We start from the raw sequence: 19,936 nt of genomic DNA, 5'->3' as shown, positions 1-19,936 counted from the left end.
TTAATGACAGATCTGTGAGTCAGGACATCCAGGGCTGACCTGCCACTTTGAGACCGCTGAAGGAAACATTGAGTTGGTGGTTAAATGTAGCTCCCTCTCCCTTAGATGGGAAAACCCTGAGGTATGTGCTCTATGCTGCCACTCACGATTCCCTGGTGGGAGTGAGCCCCATATGCCTACAGTGGTGAATGGACTAAAATACATCCTATATGGGCTTCCCTTCCCTGCCACTCTTCAGTCAGTGTTTCCTCCCAAGAAATGTACTTGCACTCCCATCTTCACCTGAGTGCTTGTTTCATGGGAAACCCAACCTAAGATAAGAATGCAGAGATGGAAGAAAATGGTAGAGGAGTAAGACTGGGAGATCACCAGCCTCCCCACAAATACATTAAAAAAAAACTCATCAACATGGCTTCCCGGGTGAATTCTACCAAAAATTTAGAGAAGAGCTAACACCTATCCTACTCAAGTCTTCCAGAAAATTTCAGAGGAAAGTAAACTGCCAAACTCATTCTATGAGGCCACCATCACCCTAATACCAAAACCAGACAAAGATGTCACAAAAAAAGAAAACTACAGTCCAATATCACTGATGAACATAGATGCAAAAATCTTCAACAAAATTCTAGCAAACAGAATCCAACAACATATTAAAAAGATCATACATCATGACTAAGTGACCTTTATCTTAGGGATGCAAGGATTCTTCAATATTTGCAAATCAATCAATGTGATACACCACATTAACAAATTGAAAGATAAAAAACATAATCATTCTTAATAGATGCAGAGAAAACCTTTGACAAAATTTAACATCCATTTATGATTAAAAAAAAAAAACCCTCCAGAAAGCAGGCATGAAAGAAACATGTCTCAACATAATAAAAGCCATATATGATAAACCCACAACAAACATTATCCTCAATGGTGAAAAATTGAAAGCATTTCCCCTAAAGTCAGGAACAAGACAAGGGTGCCCACTATCACCACTACTATTCAACATAGTTTTGGAGGTTTTAACCACAGCTATCAGAGAAGAAAAAGAAATTAAAGGATTCCATATTTGAAAAGAAGAAGTAATACTCTCACTGCAGATGACATGATCCTCCACATAGAAAACCCTAAATACATCACCAGAAAATTACTAGAGCTAATCAGTGAATATAGTAAAGTTGTAGGATATAAAATTAACACACAGAAATCCCCTGCATTCCTGTACATGAACAATGAGAAAACAGAAAGAGAAATCAAGGAAACAATTCTACCTAAAGAAACAAAAGACTTTTTCTATAGTTTATAGAAAACTATAAAACACTGATGAAAGAAATCAAAGAGGACACAAATAGATGGAGAAATATACCGTGTTCGTGAATCAGAAGAATCGATATAGTGAAAATGAGTATACTGCCCAAAGCAATCTATAGATTCAATGCAATCCCTATCAAGCTACCAACGGTATTCTTCACAGAGCTAGAGTAAATAATTTAACAATTTGTATGGAAATACGAAAAACCTCAAATAGTCAAAGCAATCTTGAGAAAGAAGAATGGAACTGGAGGAATCAACCTGCCTGAATTCAGGCTCTATTACAAAGCTACAGTCATCAAGACAGTATGGTACTGGCACAAAGACAGAAACATAGATCAATGGAACAAAATAGAAAGCAATGAGATAAATCCATGCACCTATGGACACGTTACCTTTGACAAAGAAGGCAAGAATACACAATGGAAAAAAGACAATCTCATTAACAAGTGATGCTGGGAAAACTGGTCAACCACTTGTAAAAGAATGAAACTAGAACACTTTCTAACACCATACACAAAAATAAACTCAAGATGGATTTTAAAAGATTTAAAAGATTTTTTAAAAAAAGATCTAAATGTAAGACCAGAAACTATAAAACTCATAGAGGCACACATAGGCAAAACACTCAATGATATAAATCATAGCAGGATCCTCTATGACCTACCTCCTAGAGTAATGGAAATAAAAGCAAAAATAAACAAACCAACAGGACCTAATTAAACTTAAAATCTTTTGCACAACGAAGGAAACTATAAGCAAGGTGAGAAGATAGCCTTCAGAATAGGAGAAAATAATAGCAACTGAAGCAACTGACAACAAATTAATCTCAAAAATATACAGGCAGCTTATGCAGCTCAATACCAGAAAAATAAATGACCCAATCAAAAGATGGACCAAAGAACTAAACAGACATTTTTCCAAAGAAAACATACAGATGGCTAACAAACACATGAAAAGATGCTCAACATCACTCATTATCAGAGAAATGCAAATTAAAACCACAATGAGGTACCATCTCACTCCAGTCAGAATGCCTGCTATCAATAAGTCTACAAAGAATAAATGCGGGAGAGGGTGTGGAGAAAAGGAAATGCTCTTGTACTGCTGGTGGGAATGTAAATTGATACAGCCACTATGGAATATGAAATGGAGATTCCTTTAAAAACTAGGAATAAACTCACCATATGACCCAGCAATCCCACTCCTAGACAAATACCCTGAGGAAACCAAAATTGAAAACAGGCACATGTACCCCAATGTTCACTGCAGTAGTATTTACAATAGCTAGAATATGGAAGCAACCTACATGTCCATCAACAGTTGAATGGATAAAGAAGCTGTGGTCAATGTATACAATGGAATATTCAGTTCAGTTCAGTCACTCAATCGTATCCAACTCTGCAACCCCATGAATTGCAGCATGCCAGGCCTCCCTGTCCATCACCAACTCCTGGAGTTCACTCAAATTCATGTCCATCAAGTCAGTGATGCCATCCAGCCATCTCACCCTCTGTCGTCCCCTTCTCCTCCTGCCCCCAATCCCTCCCAGCATCAGAGTCTTTTCCAATGAGTCAACTCTTCGCATGAGGTGGCCAAAGTACTGGAATTTCAGCTTAGCATCATTCCTTCCAAAGAAATCCCAGGGCTGATCTCCTTTAGAATGGACTGGTTGGATCTCCTTGCAGTCCGAGGGACTCTCAAGAGTCTTCTCCAACACCACAGTTCAAAAGCATCAATTCTTCAGCTCTCAGCTTTCTTCACAGTCCAACTCTCACATCCATACATGACCACAGGAAAAACCATAGCCTTGACTAGACGGACCTTTGTTGGCAAAGCAATGTTTCTGCTTTTGAATATGTTATCTAGGTTGGTCATAACTTTCCTTCCAAAGAGTATTTTAATTTCATGGCTGCAATCACCATCTGCAGTGATTTTGGATCCCCAAAAAATAAAGTCTGAAACTGTTTCCACTGTTTCCCCATCTATTTCCCATGAAGTGATGGGACCAGATGCCATGATCTTCGTTTTCTGAATGTTGAGCTTTAAGCCAACTTTTTCACTCTCCTCTTCACTTTCATCAAGAGGCTTTTGAGTTCCTCTTCACTTTCTGCCATAAGGGTGGTGTCATCTGCATATCTGAGGTTATTGATATTTCTCTCAGCAATCTTGATTCCAGCTTGTGCTTCTTCCAGCCCAGCGTTTCTCATGATGTACTCTGCATATAAGTAAAATAAGCAAGGTGACAATATACAGCCTTGATGTACTCCTTTTCCTATTTGGAACCAGTCTGTTGTTCCATGTCCAGTTCTAACTGTTGCCTCCTGACCTGCATATAGGTTTCTCAAGAAGCAGGTCAGGTGGTGGTATTCCCATCTCTTTCAGAATTTTCCACAGTTTATTGTGACCCACACAGTCAAAGGCTTTGGCATAGTCAATAAAGCAGAAATAGATGTTTTCTCTGGAACTCTCTTGCTTTTTAGATGATCCAGCAGATGTTGGCAATTTGATCTCTGGTTCCTCTGCTTTTTCTAAAACAAGCTTGAACATCTGGAGGATCACAGTTCATTATACGGGACTGGAATGCAAAAGTAGGAAGTCAAGAAACACCTGGAGTAACAGGCAAATTTGGCCTTGGAATACGGAATAAAGCAGGGCAAAGGCTAATAGAGTTTTGTCAAGAGAACGCACTGGTCATAGCAAACACCTTCTTCCAACAACACAAGAGAAGACTCTACACATGGACATCACCAGATGGTCAACACTGAAATCAGATTGATTATATTCTTTTGCAGCCAAAGATGGAGAAGCTCTATACAGTCAACAAAAACAAGACTAAGAGCTGACTGTGGCTCAGACCATGAACTCCTTATTGCCAAATTCAGACTTAAATTGAAGAAAGTAGGGAAAACCACTAGACCATTCAGGTATGACCTGAATCAAATCCCTTATGATTATACAGTAGAAGTGAGAAATAGATTTAAGGGCCTAGATCTGATAGATAGAGTGCCTGATGAACTGTGGATGGAGATTCATGACATTGTACAGAAGACATGAATCAAGACCATCCCCAAGAAAAAGAAATGAAAAAAAGCAAAATGGCTGTCTGGGGAGGCTTTACAAATAGCTGTGAAAAGAAGAGAAGTGAAAAGCAAAGGAGAAAAGGAAAGATATAAGCATCTGAATTCAGACTTCCAAAGAATAGCAACAAGAAATATGAAAGCCTTCCTCAGCGATCAATGCAAAGAAATAGAGGGAAACAACAGAATGGGAAGGACTAGAGATCTCTTTACAAAAATCAGAGACACCAAAGGAACATTTCATGCAAAGATGGGCTCGATAAAGGACAGAAATGGTATGGACCTAACAGAAGCAGAAGATATTAAGAAGAGGTGGCAAGAATACACAGAAGAACTGTACAAAAAGACCTTCAGGACCAAGATAATCACGATGGTGTGATCACTGACCTAGAGCCGGACATCCTGGAATGGGAAGTCAAGTGGGCCTTAGAAAGCATCACTACGAACAAAGCTAGTGGAGGTGATGGAATTCCAGTTGAACTATTTCAAATCCTGAAAGATGATGCTGTGAAAGTGCTGCACTCAATGTGCCAGAAAATCTGGAAAACTCAGCAATGGCCACAAGACTGTAAAAGGTCAGTTTTCATTCCATTCCCAAAGAAAGGCAATGCGAAAGAATGCTCAATGGAATATTACTCAGCCATAAAAGGGAACACATTTGAGTCAGTTCTAATGAGGTGGATGAATCTAGAGCCTTGTACAGAGTGAAGAAAGTCAGAAAGAGAAAGAGAAATATCATATACTAATGCAAATATATGGAATCTAGAAAGATGGTACTGATTAATTTATTTGCAGTGCAGCAGTGGAAAAACAGACATAGAGAACAGACTTATAGACACAGTGGGAAGGAGAGAAAAGAGAGGGTGAAATGTACGGAGAGAGTAACATGGAAACTTATAATACCATATGCAAAATAGATAGCCAATGGGAATTTCCTTTATGACTCAACGAACCCAAACAGGGGCTCTGTAGCAATCTAGAGCAGTGGGATGGGGAAGCAGATGGCAGAGAGGTTCAAGAGGGAGGGGATATATGTATACCTAAGGCTGATTCATGTTGATTCTTGGCAGAAAAACAACAAAATTTTGTAGAGCAATTATCCTTCAAAAAAGAGAATGCGGGTCACCTGTCCTCTCATAGTCTCTAGTTCAGGATATATCTCACATCCTCCCAAATGAGGGTGCATGAGAGAGACAATTTAAGATTCACTCAAAACTTGAACACAGTAGGAGAATAATCAGTATCCATTTGATAATGATGAAAGTTAAAAGTTCACTATAGGGAACATCATAACTATCATTGCTCAAGTGCTGAGTACAAGTCATGAATTTGTTCATCTGATTTGAGCTGCGTGACCATCCAATATGGTAGGATTTATTATTCTAATTCACTGATGAAGGTATTGAAGTTCAGAGAGTATGAGAAACTTGCCCAAAGACACAAATAAAGTGATGGAGCCAAGATTTAAATCCTACTTGACCCCAAATTTGCTCCCATACCTCTATGAAAAACTACCTTCCCAAATAAAAAAAAATAATCATCTTTATATCAGATATAAGTTGTACACTGAATTTGGAGGGAATTGTATTTTCCTAATTCTCTACCTTGGAAACTCCAATTTGCCTTCAACATTCATCTCAGGCTTTATTGCTCATGAAAGCATTCTCTGCCCCTTTCCTCAACTCAAGGCTGGGCTGAAATGCTCAGATCACACTGAACCCCACACATGTGCCCAAAACCTGTTGTGATTCTTCTTTCACTTTGTTACCCCATCCCTACTTCCCTGCCCTACTCTATACCCCTAAGCTGAGAACAGAGTTTGCCTGAATACAAGACACAGGGTCTCTCCCTTAGAAAGGCTTTGGGAAGGACCTAATTATATGTGCCAAAAGCCTGCAATTCCTCAGGAAACCATGTGGAAAGAATCATCATTATTATCATCATCATCTCAATAAGCCAAGTATAGATTATCATGGGGACAAAACGTCTCCCTGCACACATCAGTCAGGAAAAAGCATCATTTAGCCAATATCCCCCTTAACTTGTCTGGGCCTCTATTTCCTCATCTGATCTCAAAGATCCCCGCAGCTTTCCCCCTTAACAAAAAGCAGTTCTAGGGATGTCCCAGGACATGCTAGGCATCTCAGGGGAAACAAGGGAGTATACGTTCCCTTCTGGGTACTTACACTAAAATCAGGAAGTCAGCACTCACAGCAATGGCCCAAACAGCAGTGGGTCCAATGCCCAATTGATTCAAACTGAGAGAATATTTCGTATTAACATGGAATGTTAGGTCCATGAATCAAGGCAAATTGGAAGTGGTCAAACAGGAGATGGCAAGAGTGAACATTGACATTTTAGGAATCAGCAAACTAAAATGGACTGGAGTGGTCCATTTAATTAATGGTCATTTAATAATTAATGGTCATTTAATTCAGATGACTATTATATCTACTATTGTGGGCAAGAATCCCTTAGAAGAAATGGAGTAGCCAGCATAGTCAACAAAAGAGTCTGAAACTCAGTAGTTGGATGCAATCTCCAAAATGGCAGAAGGATGTCTTTGTTTCCAAGGCAAACCATTCAATATCACAGTAATCTAAAAAAAAAAAAAAAAAAAATCACAGTAATCTAAGTCTACGCCCCAATCAGTAATGCTGAAGCTGAACACTTCTGTGAAGACCTACAAGACCTTCTAGAACTAACATCCAAAAAAGATGTTCTTTTCATCATAGGGGATTAAAATGCAAAAGTAGGAAGTCAAGAGATACCTGGAGTAACTGGTAAATTTGGCCTTGAACTACAAAACAAAGCAGTGAAAAGGATAACAGAGTTTTGCCAAGAGAATGCACTGGTCGTAGCAAACACCCTCTTCCAACAACACATGAGAAGACTCTACACATGGACATCACCAGATGGTCAATACTGAAATCAGATTGATTATATTCTTTGCAGCCAAAGATGGAGAAGCTCTATACAGTCAGCAAAAACAAGACCAGGAGCTGACTGTGGCTCAGATCATGAATTCCTTATTGCCAAATTCAGACTTAAATTGAAGAAAGTAGGGAAAACCACTAGATCATTCATGTATGACCTAAATCAAATCCCTTATGATTATACAGTGGAAGCGACAAATAGATTCAAGGGATTAGATCTGATAGAGTGCCTGAAGAATTATGGACAGAGGTTCCTGAATTGTACAGGAGGCAGTGAGTAAGACCATCTCCAGGAAAAAGAAATGCAAAAAAGCAAAATAGTTGCCCAAGGAGGCCTTACAAATGGCTGAGAAAAGACACAAAAGGCAAAGGAGAAAAGGAAAGATATACCCATTTGAATGCAGAGTTCCAAAGAATAGCAAGGAGAGATAAGAAAGCCTTTGTCAGTGATCAATGAAAAACAAAATAGAGGAAAACAACAGAGTGGGAAAGACTGGAGATCTCTTCAAGAAAATTAGAGATACCAAGGGAACATTTCATGCAAAGATGGGCACAATAAAGGACAGAAACAGTATGAACCTAACAGAAGCAGAAGCTATTAAGAAGAGATGGCAAGAATACACAGAAGAAGTATACAGAAAAGATCTTCATGACCCAGATAACTATGATGGTGTGATCTCTCACCTAGAGCCAGACATCCTGGAATGTGAAGTCAAATGGGCCTTACAAACAAAACCAGTGGAGGTGAAGAAATTCCAGTTGGACTATTTCAAATCCTAATAGATGATGCTGTGAAAATGCTGCACTCAATATGCCAGTGAATTTGCAAAATGCAGCAGTGGCCACAGGACTGGTAAAGGTCAGTTTTCATTCCAATCCCAAAGAAAGGCAATGTCAAAGAATGTTCAAACTACCACACAATTGCACTCATCTCACACATTACCAAAGTGATGCTCAAAATTCTCCAAGCCAGGTTTCAACAGTACGTGAACCATGAACTTCAAGATGTTCAAGCTGGATTTAGAAAAGGCAGAGGAACCAGAGATCAAATTGCCAACATCCATTGTCTCATTGAAAAGGCAAGAGAATTCCAGAAAAACATCTATTTCTGCTTTATTGATTATGGCAAAGCCTTTGACTGTGTGGATCACAACAAATTGTGGAAAATTCTGAAAGAGATGGGAATACCAGACCACCTGACTTGCCCCTTGAGAAATCTGTATGCAGGTCAAGAAGCAACAGTTAGAACTGGACATGGAACAACAGACTGGTTCCAAATCAGGAAAGGAGTACGTTAAGGGCTGTATATTGTCACCCTGCTTATTTAACTTATATGCAGAGCACATCATGAGAAAAGCTGGGCTGGATGAAGCACAAGCTGGAATCAAGATTGCTGGGAGAAACATCAATATACTCTGATATGCAGATGACACCACCCTTACGGCAGAGAAAGAAGAAGAACTAAAGAGCTTCTTGATGAAAGTGAAAGAGGAGAGTGAAAAAAAATGGCTTAAAACTCAATATTCAGAAAACTAAGATCATGACATCTGGTCTCATCACTCTATGGCAAATAGATGGGGAAATGATGGAGACATTGACAGACTTTTTTTCTTGGGCTCCAAAATCACTGCAGATGGTGACTGCAGCCATGAAATTTTAAAAATGCTTGCTTCTTGGAAGAAAAGTTATGACCACCTAGACAGCATATTGAAAAGCAGAGACATTACTTTGCCAAAAAAGATCCATCCAGTCAGAGCTATGGTTCTTCCAGTAGTCATGTATGGATGTGAGAATTGGGCTATAAAGAAAGCTGAGCACTGAAGAATTGATGCTTTTGAACTGTGGTGTTGGAGAAGACTCTTGAGAGCCCCTTGGATTGCAAGGAGATCCAACCAACCCAACCTAAAGGAAATCAGTTCTGAATATTCATCAGAAGGACTGATGCAGAAGCTGAAACTCCAATAATTTTGCCTCCTGATGCAAAAAGCTGACTCATTTGAAAAGACCCTGATGCTGGGAAAGATTGAACTCAGGAAGAGAAAGGGATGACAGAGGATGAGATGATTGAATGGCATCATTGAGTAAACTCCATGAGTTCGTGACAGACAGGGAGGCCTAGCATGCTGCAGTCCATGGGGTAGCAATAAGTTGGACACAACTGAGTGACTGAACTGAACTGAACTGAAGGAATCGAGAAAAATGAGAATGAGTTAGTGCCATTGCCTTGTGAAGAGATTCTTCTGAGATTCTTATGAATATGGCTTATTATCAATGTACCCATGAAGGAAGTGATAGGGAGTAAGGAGGTGGGAGTAGGTAGGGAAAAGGGTTATCTCAAAAGAGTATGTTAACCAAAGTTCCAGGAGATAATTTTGGATCAGTACTGCAGGAGGCCACATCCTCACTGGGGACAGGGGAGCTGAGATATTGATACACTCACACCTTAAGTTGTTAGTTAAGATCTGCTCCCAGGATATAAATTCTCAAGTCTCTGTGTACATAAAGTTAGTTCTTATACAATGGTGTCTGGGAAATGCAGGAGTCTATGATCTTGAGCAGAGCAGAGCAAGGGAAAAAAGGCATGGAATGGCAAACCAATGACAGGCACGCCTGGTGCCTTAGGATACTCAGTCTTAGAGTCATAATGTTTGAGATGTGGTTCCCAATTTCTGCCTCATATTTTTAAAAGACAACTCAAGATTACTCAATAAATTCTCAGAATTTCCTAAGATTAGAACCTGATTGCATATGGTTTTAATGTTCTAAATGTGACTGCCACCCTTTGCAAGAGGACAGCTGGCTCAGCCAAGTGTTATGTGCCCTAGAATTTTCATTTCTCGAAAGTTCCCAAGGTAAGGCCACTTGCCACTGGAAAGGGGAACAGGATGAGATTTTCATGCAGAGATGGAACTAGGGGACATGGCTAATTGTTGAAGAAAAATCAAGTTAGGCTGCCTTTTTGGTGGTAGAAAAATGAGCCTTGGAAAAGCTTTTCTAAACTTTTTTAAAACCAAAGAAATATCTGGATTTCCTCTGAGGTTTTTGGAACATTGATCTTCTAGCATGCAAAGCATCCTGATGTCTCCACACTGACAGGTATGGGGAGAGGAATTAAGGTGGGAGATGGGCAGCTGGAGGAACCTGGGCAAACCCAGGACTGGTTGGAGTTCTTACAGTGAGCAGGGATGAGAGGCTTGCTTACCTGCTATGCTGACTGTCCCTGGGATGTCACAGCTACCATGAATCATGAATTCATGATTTGGCTGATTTTTCCACCCCCACAGCAAAGAGTTAGCTGTGGGGGTGGCAGAAAGGTACATGTAAGAGGCAAGAGTTTCAAGCAAGGGCTTCTGCTATTACTCCCTGCAGAGTCCACCAACTGATTCCTTCAGGCAAACTGTGACTCATTTCGTTCATTTCCAAACTTTGCTCATCCCGGGGTTCTGGGCTACCTTTAAGGCTTTTCCCTAATTCTCATCAACTGCAGGCTTCATTCTCAGGCTTTGGAGGTCCCAAAACTATCAACTCTTCTGTCATTCATCTTCATCCATTCATGTTCGTGAGAATTAGCCTCACCCAATTTTGCTCCTTGAGAGTTAACCCAGACTCTAAGCAGTTCATCCCTCCTTCTCACCAGTAAAATACAGTGGCCCAGGAGACAATGAGCTATTAAAATCTCATGCTGAGATGTTTAGGAGTAATAGTGTCTTAATATGTTCCTCCTCCTCTTGCATCTGGAGATACAGTGCTTAAGTCAAGGAAATGAAGTGTAATGGTAAGATTTTGAGCATGTGACAGGCCAATGGGAGGGATATTTTGGGGTGAAGAAGCCCCTCTGGAGTTACCACTTACTGGGATCAGTGACTCTAGGACTGGAAGAGTGTAGGAAGTACAGCTCCCATTTTCATCTTCCACAAGTTTTCTGGATACAGTGCACCCCTAGAATGCTGGCCCATCAGGTTGTGGATGCTGAGTCAAGAGACTCTGAAACAGGGGAAGGCAGATGGGGTTCTGATGTCTAACATCTATACCAGTTGATTAGTAGTTAGTGTGAAAATTCCTTTCCTCGATTCTTAGTGACTTTTTATTTAGATTAAAATCATTTCTTAGGTCAGTTTCCCAAGGCAAAATAAATAAAAGCAAAAATAAACAAGTGGGCATAATCAAACTTATTTATCAACAAAATTATCAACAAAATGAAAGATAACCTACTGAATGAGAGAAAATATTTGCAAACAATGTGACCAACCAGGGGTTAACATCCAAAATATACAAACAGCTCATATAACCTAATTTTTTTTTTTTTAATCAGAAACTGGGCAGAAGACCTAAGTGGCATTTTTCTAAAGATGTATAGATGGCTAATAGGCACATGAAAACATACTCAACATTGTAATAATTAGATAAATGCAAATAAAAACCACAATAAGGTATTACCACAATACCACAATAAGGTATTACACCAATCAGAATAGCTATCATCAAAAAAGTTTATAAATAATAAATTCTAGAAAGGGTGTGGAGAAGAGAGAAGCCTCCTAAACTGTTGATGGAAATGTAAATCGGTGCAGCCATTATGAAGTTTCCTTTAAAAACTAAAAATAGAACTACTGTATATGATCCAGCAATCCCACTCTTAAGTATATATCCAGAAAAGATGAAAACTCTATTTCAAAAAGATGTTGTTGTTGTTTTTCAGTTGCTAAGTCATGTCTGAGTCCTTGCAACCTCATAGATGTTAACACACCAGGTTCCTCTGTCCTTCACTATCTCCCATAGTTTACTCAGATTCACGTCCATTGAATCAGTGATGCTATCTAACCTTCTTATCCTCTGTGACCCCTTTCTCCTTTTGTATTCAGTCTTTCCCATCATCAAAGTTTTTTCCAATGAAATGGCTCTTCACATCAGGCAGCATCTCCTTCAGGGGTCACAGCCTTGTTGTGGTGAAGGGGTTTGTGTAACTCAATGAAGCTATGAGCCATGCCATGAGGGCCACCCAAGATGGATGGGTCATAAGGGAGAGTTCTGACAAATTGTGGTCCACTGGAGGAGGTAATGGCAACCCACCCTAGTTTCTTCCCACTAGAACCCCATGAACAGCATAAAAAGGCAAAAATATACAACACTGGAAAATGTGCCCTCCAGGTCAGAAGGTGTCCAATATGTTACTGGGGAAGAGTGGAGGGAAATTTCTAATAGGTCCAGAAAGAATGAAGTGGCTGGGCCAAAGCAGAAATGACGCTCAGTTGTGGATCTGTCTGTGGTGAAAGTAAATTCCAGTGTTGTAAAGAACAATATTGCATAGGAACCTGGACTGTTAGGTCCATGAACCAAGGTAAATTGGATGTGGTCAAGCAGTAGATGGCAAGAGAAAACATCAACATCTTAGGAATCAATGAACTAAAATGAACAGGAATGGGTGAATTTAACTCAGATGACCATTACATCTACTATTGTGGGCAAGAATCCCTTAGAAGAAATGGAGTAGCCAGCATAGTCAACAAAAGAGTCTGAAATTCAGTACTTGGGTACAGTCTCAAAAATGACAGAATGATCTCAGCTCCTTTCTAAGGCAAACCATTCAACATCACAGTAATCCAAGTCTATTCCTCAACCACTAATGCCAAAGAAGCTGAAGTTCAATGGCTCTATGAAGACCTACAAGGCCTTCTAGAACTAACACCAAAAAAGAAGTCCTTTTCATCATAAGAGACTGGAATTCAAAAGTAGAAAGTCAAGAGATATCTGGAGTAACAGGCAAGTTTGGCCTTGGAGTACAAAATGAAGCCAGGCAAAGGCTAACAGAGTTTTGTCAAGAGAATGCACTGGTCGTAGCAAACACCTCTCCCAACAACCCGAGAGACAATTCAACACATGGACATCACCAAATGGTCAATGCTGAAATCAGATTGATTATATTCTTTGCAGCTGAAGACAAAGAAGCTCTATACAGTCAGTAAAAACAAGACCTGGAGCTGACTGTGGCTCAGATCATGAGTTCCTTATTGCAAAATTCAGGCTTAAATTGGAGAAAGTAAGGAAAACCACCAGGCCATTCAGGTCTGACCTAAATCAAATCCCTTATACAGGTGAGGTGATGAATACAGCAGAGGTGATTATACAGCAGAGGTAATGAACAGATTCAAGGGATTAGATCTGGTAGACAGAGTGCTTAAAGAACTATGGACAAAGGTTTGTAACATTGTACAGGAGGCAGTGACCAAAACCATCACAGAGAAAAAGAAATGCAAGAAGGCAAAGTGGTTGTCTCAGGAGGCTTTACAAATAGCTGAGGAAAGAAGAAAAGTGAAAGGCAAGGAAGAAAGGGAAAGATGCATACCCAACTGAGTTCAAAAAGACACATAACACCCAAATGTTCACAGCGGCACTATTTATAATTGCTAAGATATGGAAACAACCCAAATGCCCATTAACAGACCGCTGGATTAAGAAGATGTAATATGCACATGCGCGCGCGCACACACACACACACACACACACACACACACTGGAATATTACTCAGCCACAAAAAAATGAAATATGGCCATTTGAGCATCATGGAAAAACCTAAAATTTATATACTTAGGAAGTAAGTCAGACAAAGACAAATACTATATAATGCCACTTACATATAAAATCTAAAAAATAATACAAATGAATCGATATGTAAAACATGCTTACAGACATAGAAAACAAATTCACAGTTATGAAAAGGAAGAGATAAGGGAGAAGGCCAAATTAGGAGCATGGTATTAACAGATATAAACTACCATACATAAAACATATAAGCAACAAGGATTTACTATATATTACAGGGAACTACATTCAATATCTTATAATAAACTATAAAGAAATGTAGTCAGAAGAAATGAAAAGACTATACTGTGTACCTGAAACTAACACAATATTGTAAATCAAATATACTTTAATTTTCTTTAAAAAAAAAAAAAAAAGCTTTATCTTGGCAACACACACACAAAATCAAGTCAAGGACAGTTGCAAGAATCGTTCTTTATGATCACAGAGCAGGCAAGTCCCTCTAAGTGAATAGCCAGAAAGTATTGTTATATTCATGTTCTTCTCACAAGCAAAGTGAATGTTTGCATTCTGAATGCTTCTTCTTTCAAGAAGAAAAAGGGCACAGATAAGCTATATCTTGAATCATAAGCCATAACTACGAGAGGACACCTGAAATCAAACAGTGAGGCTCCCTGGACTCGTTTGAGATGGTTGATATCGCTGCCCAATCTATTATATCAGAGGTACCAAGGTGGAGCCCTCCTCAGCCCTTCACCTTCACCCTTTTGATGGAGTCTCTGTGTACATCATTATCACCTTGGTTAGTTTCACCGTCTTCTTTCTCTTCGTAATGACTAACCTCATAAAAAATGACATCAGTCATCTTCATTCCACTCAACATTGAAGTTCAGCTCAATATCTCCTGCTCTGGGCAAATCTCCCAGCCTGTCTTTTCAGCCATCTTGTTGCTCCCTCCTCAGTGCTCTAAAATTGTATTCTCCTATGGATCCATCTCCACCAGGCTGTGAGCTTCTCAAGCACCAAACTGCTTTTCAATCTATGTCTCCCCAGCACCTAACAAGTGAAGCTTGTGGGTTTTCAAAACTCACTGCAAGAAGTAAAGATTAAGAATACATTTCAACAACATGGAGCTTAGTTCAGTCTCCAACCTCCTCTTACCCTCTACTCTATGTGAGCCCTCCCCTTTTCCCTGTACCCCTCAATACAGCTGTGGTTCTCAAATGACTGTACTCGTGTGCTTGCTTCTGCACCTTCCCATCCCCAGCAAGAGGCCAGTTCATAGTATAGCCCATCTGGGATATTGAGTAAGAAAGGGTAGCTATAAGAGGCATTTGAGAATAAACATCAACAAGGGTTGATAGTAGACTGGATGTAGAAATTGTAGATGAGTGGGGAGCCAGGTAACCAGAAGGCTGCCACTGACACAGACAGTAGAGTCAAAAAGAGACTTGAGGAGAGGATAGGGGAACAGGTGAGTTCAATTGAGGACAAGCTGACTTTAGGAGGTTAGCAGTGTTCAGGGGGATATTTCCAATAGGTCAATGGAACTATAAAACAAGTACCCGAAATTCCTGAAGGCACTAGAAGCTTAGCGATAAAAGGATTCTCCTCCTAGAGCCCTGGGGGAAAATGAGGCCCTGTTGACAAATTGATTTCTTACTTTTGGCCTCCAAAACGTTGAGAAAATAAATTTCTGTTGTTGAAAAAATCTTGTGCCCCAAGAAAAATAGTATGCCCAGAGTTGGGCATGTAGAATTCAGTCGCCAAATTGAGATGAAAACTGAGGACATACAACATTACCCATTTGAGGATTCCAAAGACAAGAGAGTAGGCAAAGAAAAGCATCAGGACCAAGACTCAGTTTTGAAAACCCCATCATATATGGGGGCAGGACATGGAGGTGAGGACCCAGGAAATAAGTCAATACAGTGCCTGTCACATTAGAACCTGAAGCAAAATGAAAAATCAGTAATACTTATCCTATTTATTCAAAAGATTTATATTTTATTCATCATGGGTTTTGTATTGTCATTTTTTTAAAAAATATTTCTTATCTTGAGAGACAAGATAGAATACAACAGTCCAGCAAGAAAAGGAGACCTACAGCCACTGAGCCCCATAGCCAGAGCCCAGACACTGGGTCCCACCAGCGTGGGTGCAAACCCTGGCTCTGACGTCTCTTCGGTGCATGATCTTAGGTACATTATCTCAAGTTAGTCACTCCACTCCCCTAAATTTGGTGTCTTCACCTGAAAAATAACACCCTCCTGGCAGTTGTCACAGTGCCTGTCCTAAAAATCTGTTCCCAAGGATTTCAGATTGGGAGGAGGAAAATGAAGAGGCTGGACAAAGAGGAGATGACAGTAGAAATGAAGAGCCAGGAGACAGAAGAGAGATGGCACAGCCAAGAAATCAGGTTTTGTCCTCTCCACATATGATGGAGGGACAGACTCACACAGAACTGGGACATTCTATCAACTGTTCACATTTTATGTATTGCTTTAAACTCTGTTTTTTTAATATCTGTGACTTCCTTTCATTTGTTTGGGAAATGAAGACTCAAAATCTTTCCTCGCATCAGGTGGGAAAGGCCCAGTGCCCAGAGTGGACTGAATCCTAGCCACTATCAAACCCAGTCCACTCTCCTGCCTCTGTCTTCTGGAAGCATTCTCACAGGCACTTTGATTAGGGCCCTCATAGTGACAACATACAACCAATCTAGTGTGGCTCCAGGAGTACTGGGGAGAGGCCAGGTGAGGGACGGGGGATCTGCCATTATTTCCTTCCCTACCATCTGTTTTCAGAAGCTTGTAACTCCCCAGTATGCTTTTCCCTGGTGGAAAATGACCATGTTTGGTGTCTGCCCAAAGGAGAATCTCTATGGAAAGTTTGAGAAAGATCCCCTCTGGCTGGGAATGTGAAAAAAGCCTGTGCCTTTCCCATTTGGAGAAAAAAAAAGGAAAGAACATACTTGAGACGTGGTTATTTTTGTCTCTGTTTCAGAAGGAGCTGACTTGGATAGTGCTACTTGGCCTGCATCTCCACCTCTTTGTTGGGAAAGACAGAAAGAAAAGTGATGCAGACCCCAAAATGTTTATGTCTGTTCTCAAGAAATTTTTCTCTTTTAGTAGATATGTTGTTGTTTTAGTCTCTAAATTGCATCCGACTCTTTTGTGACCCCATGGACTGTAGCCCACCAGGATTCTCTGCCCAGGGGATTTTCCAGCCAATAATACTGGAGTGGGTGCCATTTCCTCCTGCAGGGGATCTTCCCAACCAGGGGATAAAACCTGTGTCTCCTGCATTGCAAGCAGATTCTTTACCACTGAGCCACCAGGGAAGCCCTTTAGTAGATATAGCCTACAAATAATAGAGTGTATAAATCTCAAGAATCTTATCTCTACAGCTTGATGGATTGTTACATACGTATATAACCATGTAACTACTGCCCAGTTCAAAGTACCTCAGAAGTCTCCTTGTGCCTTTCCCAGACAATTCTCATCCATGAAACCTAACCAATTAGTTTTGCCTGTTCTTAAATTTCATATAAATGGAATCCTATAATATGTATGCGTGACATCATTATATTGCCTATGATGTTCATTCATGTGGTCACTTTTTGTATTAGTTTGCTAAGGCTGCCAAAGTACCACAGGCTGGTGGTTTAAAAAACAGAAATTTATTTTCTCACTGTTCTGTAGGCTGGAAGTCTTAGATCAAAATGTCAGCAGAGTTGGTTTCTTCTGGGGCCTCTCTCTTTGACTTGTGGATGACTGTTCTCTCTGTCTTCACGTGGTCTTTCCTCTGTGGTTGTCAGTGTCTCAATTTCCTGTTCTTATAAGAACACCAGTTATTTTGGATCAGGAACCACCCAAATGACATCATTTCAATGTAATTGCCTCTTTAAAGATTTTATCTCCAAATACACTCACATGAGATACTGGGGGTTAGATTTCAACATGTGAATTTGGGAACTGGTACACAACTCATACTATGATACTGGTTTTTTTCTTTTCTATTGCCAAATTTTATTTCATTGTGTGATTCTACCACAATTTATGTATTCATAAATACATAACAATTAACAACTAACACCTGAATTATTTCCAACTTGAGACTATTACAAGCTATTAACATCTCTAGTACATGTTCTTGCCTAAAAAAATCCCGTGGACAGAGGAGCCTAGTGGGCTACAGTCTAAAGGGTTGCAAAGAGTTGGACATGACTGAGCAACTGAGCACACATACAGGAGGTTTCTCAGGCAGACTCCTCAAAACAGACTAATCACCCTAAAGGTTATGAATTCAGGACAGGCCCATCACTCCCCACTTTCTTCTGCACTCTGACTACCCTGGTGCTGGAAATTCCTGCAGAAAATTACTCCCCTGAGTTACAATCTTGTCTTCCCTAATGTCTTCAAACTTCTGAAAACTGCCTCAACTTGAAGAGAACAAGAAGATAACCATGACTTATCCAGGCCCCCAAATACAAATCTGGCTCCTCAGAACCAGCAGCACAGGGGAACATATTTGGAAAATAAATAAATAAAGCAAATATTTATCTTATTCTTTAGACTGAAAGTAAATTTTAAGTATAAAAAAGTAACTATGAAATTATTATAAGGAAAAAAATGGTAAATATATTTATAATCCTAGAGTGCAATGTCCTTTCTAAACAAGGTAAAAACCCAGGCACCATAAAGGAAATTGTTGACACATATGACTACATAAAAATTTAAATTGTTTGAGGGAAAAGTACCATGAAAGTCAAAAGATGAACAACAAAGAGGGGTAAAATTTGCAACACATTTGTCAAAGAGCTATTTTTCTGAATTTACCACAAAAAAAGTTATACAAATCAGAAAGGTCCTAACAACTCCATAGGAAAAAAAAAATGGAGAAAAGGGCAAAAACAGAAGGCTACAAAAAGAAGAAATGCAGATGTCCAATATACACGAGAAAAAGTGCTCTGCCTTAATCATAAGTAAGTAAATGCAAGTTAAAACATTAAGATGCCTTTCTAAATCTGATTGTATTATCAGGAATACAAACATTTAACAGGGGTCATTTGATGAGATTTGGGGAAAACATGCATGTATCAACATGTGCACTATTAGTGGGTGTGTAAATCAACAATTTGGCCACACCATCAAACGTTACAACTTGTGTAGCATTTGATCCAGCAATTCCACTGTTAGCAAATTGGCTTCCAGATATACTGTAAAAAGTGATCAATACATATGTTCATTACAGCTCTACTTTATAGAAGCAAAAAATGAACTGAAATCAATCTAAATTTCAGCTAATAGGGAAAATGGGCAATAAATTGTAGTATATCTTTTTTAATACATTATTATACCTATGAAAGAAGAGAATTAGACAGAACTGGAAGTAATGATATAAATAAATTTCCAAAATACATTAAGTGATGGATGTAATGTAAATGTTTAATATCTCTTCCTTCATAGAACTGGAAACTCCCCTCAGGTCCCAGATAAGTTGCTTTCTCCAAGATGCTGACTTACATGTGATTTCTACCTAGCCCAAGCTACTGAGCAGCATTCCCTGCTTGAGAAATGAGTGATCCCACAAAATACCCCAAATCAGAACAAGATTTTATTTCTTGCAAAGCTCTTACACTTCCTAGCAAGTCTGTACCTTCCTAGCAAGGTATTCAGTTTCCTCATTTCTCAAATGAGGCAAATGGATCCATAATCTCAAAGGCCCCTTCCAGGTCTGTAAGGCAACTGACTTAAATAAATGTTCTCCCTCTACCACAGCTTCTGTGGAATTCACTCTCAGAGATTCTAGGGATCTAATACACCCAGATTCAAACCCCAGCTCCCCCCTTACAAGATCTGTGACCTTGGGAAAATTATTTACCCCCTTTGAATTCATATCCTCATTTAAATAACAGAAAAAGTAATACTTTGTAGGAGAGGAAGCTCACCAAGTTTCCACTCCAGCTAAACATACTCTTTCTGGGGTTCCAAGTGGCCTCCATGTTGCCAAACCAATTGGGCATTCCTTTGTCTTTATCTTGCCTCTTTGTGACATCTGACAGTATCTCT

Source organism: Bos indicus x Bos taurus, chromosome 13 (genome assembly GCF_003369695.1).
Source record: "Bos indicus x Bos taurus breed Angus x Brahman F1 hybrid chromosome 13, Bos_hybrid_MaternalHap_v2.0, whole genome shotgun sequence".
Lineage (NCBI taxonomy): Eukaryota > Metazoa > Chordata > Mammalia > Artiodactyla > Bovidae > Bos > Bos indicus x Bos taurus.
This window is presented reverse-complemented; position numbering follows the sequence as displayed.